We start from the raw sequence: 3358 nt of genomic DNA on the forward strand, positions 1-3358 counted from the left end.
CCTCAAGCCCTCTGCAGCCCCTCAGCCTGGACTTTTCCTCTGACCCTACCTGAGCCTACCTGGGGGGACGGGGGAGGGCAGGGGGCCCAGAGGAGGGATATGGACCCACAGTTCTCCCTCACTGTCCAGCAAGAGCCCAGGCAAACTCCTTTCTTCCACTACGACCTTTCCCTCCCGCCGGGTCTGTCAGCCTTGGGGCTTCCCATGCCATCCCAGGATGACCCTAAGCCAAATCCCAGCAGGAAAGAGGTGCCCACAGGATATCCCAGACTCTGAACCTTGGTGGGGAGCCTCAGAGCCCACAATTGCTCCCCCTGCCTGGCCTGCTCCTACCCTGTGTCCTTGCTGCCCTGGTGTCTGTTAGACTGCTGTGTGGTGATGCTGCCCACAAGACAGCATCTTCTGTGGCTGCTTCTGGGCCCCATGCTGTCCTGCTCAGCCCGCTCCGCTCTGTCCGGGAGCTCTTTTAGGTGCAGACTGACGCCCAGAGAAGTAAGCACTTGCCCCAAACCAGACCCTTGTGCCGATCCCCATTCAGACTGGGCTGACCCCAGAGCCCTCAGGCTCTAGGACATAAGGGGACCTCAACATGGCCCTGCCCTCGTGGAGCCTAGGGAGGGTGTGAGGGACCGAGAGAAGAGTGCAGACATTAGCCCAGAGACAGGGCCCTGTCTGGGCAGCATCCTCCGCCCCAGGGAGAGGGGCCGGCTGCGTCCGGACCCACCAGGATCGGGAGTGAGTGCTCAGGGACGGCTGAGAACCAGCTGGTGCGGAGGAGCAGGAAAGCCTGGTGGGTGGAGGGACCTGCAGGTTCAGGAGCCCTGGCACGGGGTGGAGGGGTGGGGTGGGTGTGAGCCCTGAGGTCCAGGCCCTTGTAGGCTGGGCCACTGGCGTGTGGGGCTGGTGGGGGCAGAGACAGAGCACACACATGGGTGCCTGCTCGCTCAGCCCTCTCTCATCCAAGGCTGTGTGGACACAGGATTCCTGTGTCATGCGACCAGCTGCAGGTAGAGGGTGGAGGGTGCCTGGTGAGGGGGGGCTGAGGCTGAGCAAGCAGCCTGGCGGGCAGGGGTGCAGAGTGCCTGACCTGCCAAGGATGGACAGGGGGGCCGTATGTACTCCAAATGTCCCCTCCTCCCTTCAGGCTGCACTTACTGGGAGGCTGGCCTCCACGGGCTGGGGAGAGTGGGGTGCAGGAGGGAGCCTTGCCAGCTATGGGTTGGGGCTGGTCCCTTCTGAGCACAGCCGGAGGGCACCCTACCACATCCTGGCAGGGACCCTGCGCCCCAGAGAACAGACTCTGGGGAGAGAACCCTGGATGGGCTCTGATGGTCTGAAGTGGACGGGGTCCCTGGACCACGGTGGCCTGGGCTCACTTTCCTCCAAGCAAGCCTTGTGGGAGTTGCCCCAGGCCCAGGCACCCTGAGGAAGGGGCTCTGCCCTGGCCCAGCCCAGGTCACAACTCTAAGCCCCAGTGAGCAAGAGGGGGGAGTGCCCTGAGGTGACCCCCCCCCCCGCCCCCGCATGACTTCTCCTGACCCCAGTCATCGCCAGGAAGGGATTTCCCCTCTGGCAAGGACCAAGCCTGCTCCTCTCCCCTCCACGGCTCCCCTCCCCCTCATGGAACCTGCAGTCTGGCCTCTCTCCCCAACCCTGGGCCAGCAGCCCCCAGACGGCTCCCACGTCTCTGCCCCTCTGGCTGCCCGTCCCATCAGCCGGCGGCTGCCCTGCTGCCAGGTGGAGATGCGTTGCCTCTCCTGCTCCATCCAGGGTACGCCAGCTCGGCCTCCCCGAAGTCTCTCGGAATCATGAGTACGAGTGTGTCCTGTTCAAAAGTCTCCAGCGGTACCCTGTAGCTTGTCGAAAAACCCAGAAGCCCCAGCCTGGGGTTGTCGGAGCCGGGCTCATCCCACACGAGCCCCAGGCAGGACTTTTATAGTTTTTTAAAGATTTTATTTACCCGTTTGAGAGAGAGAGTGTGCAGAGGCAGGGGGAGGGGGAGAGGGAGAAGCAGGCTCCCTGTGGAGCAGGGAGCCAGATGTGGAGCTGGGCTCGATCCCAGGACCCCAGGACCACGACCTGAGCCAAAGGCTGATGCTTCACCGACTGAGTTCCCTGAGGCACCCCCCCAGGCAGGCCTTTGATGGCATCTTCCCCCCAGGTGCGCCCTCTGGGCTGGGCTCACTGAGGATTACCTACAGCCTGTCCTCCTCCACCCCCACAGCCGTGTCCTGCCCGCCCACCCACACACGTGTCTTGCCCTCCCTCCTGAGGCTGGGGCTGGACCATCTCTCGCTCCACGTCCAGAATGGGGCCAGCTCACACGTGCGGGTTTGTTCAGCGGGGACAGAGGCATGCACGAGACCACACAGCGCGCGCTCACGGACACACGTGCCCACGGACACACGTGCTCGTAGGCGCTCTCGCACACTCGCCCTCCTGGACGGCCGCTCCGAACAAGCGCACGCCCACTGGCGCCCACGCGCACCCTGAGAAGTGCGCACACACGAGAACAGGGACGCGCGTGGGGAGACAAAGGCTCATGACGCCTGTCCGCAGGGAACAGCATTAGACACTGAGGAACCTCGTTCCGACCACTGCAGCGGGCAGACACAGGTACAGGCCGGTCCAGCCCTGACCGAGACAAGATGACCCAGGTTCTTACTTAGGTATTTATTCCATTTATGTGAGAGAGAGAGAGTGCGGGAGCAAGGGGAGGGGCAGATGGAGAGAGAGCCTCAAGCACACCCCACACTGATCACAGAGCCTGACGTGGGGCTCAGTCTCTCGGCCCTGAGACCACAGCCAGAGCTGAAACTGAGAGTTGACGCCCAACCGACTGAGCCCCCGGGCGCCCCTTGCCCTGCCCCCTCCCAGAACACAAGGAGCTTTGTCTTGCTCCCTAGACGTCCAACTCCCAGGCACACGGCGGGTTCCACACACTCCATGAATGTTGCCCAACAAGTGAATGAGAGGAGGAGGGAGGTGAGGACAGCAGGCTGCCAGGGTGCAGGGTTGGGGCCTCTCCATGCCCACCAAGGGGACGACACTCCTCCAGTGGAGGAGAGGGGGCAGTGCCTTGTCCAGGTAGGACAGAGCCCTTCATCCCGCAGGCCCTGGGGGGCCACAGACACCTGTTTCCCTCCCAGCTGCTGGGCTTAGTGGCCCTGGGCAAAATCCACCCCCCCAACCACCCAGGGCTCAGGAAAGGTGCCCAGTCTCCAGCTCTCCTCCTCGGACAGAACCTGGGCAGGCTGCAGACGACATGGCTCCCCAGACCTCCCCCACTGTGTCCTGTTCTGGCGGCTCCTGGACGGGACACTTGAGAGCGCCAGGTGTCCCCTTCCGCTGAGGTGGC

Source organism: Enhydra lutris, unplaced genomic scaffold (assembly GCF_002288905.1).
Source record: "Enhydra lutris kenyoni isolate GAN:26980312 unplaced genomic scaffold, ASM228890v2 scaffoldscaffold6, whole genome shotgun sequence".
In the NCBI taxonomy this organism is placed as follows: domain Eukaryota; kingdom Metazoa; phylum Chordata; class Mammalia; order Carnivora; family Mustelidae; genus Enhydra; species Enhydra lutris.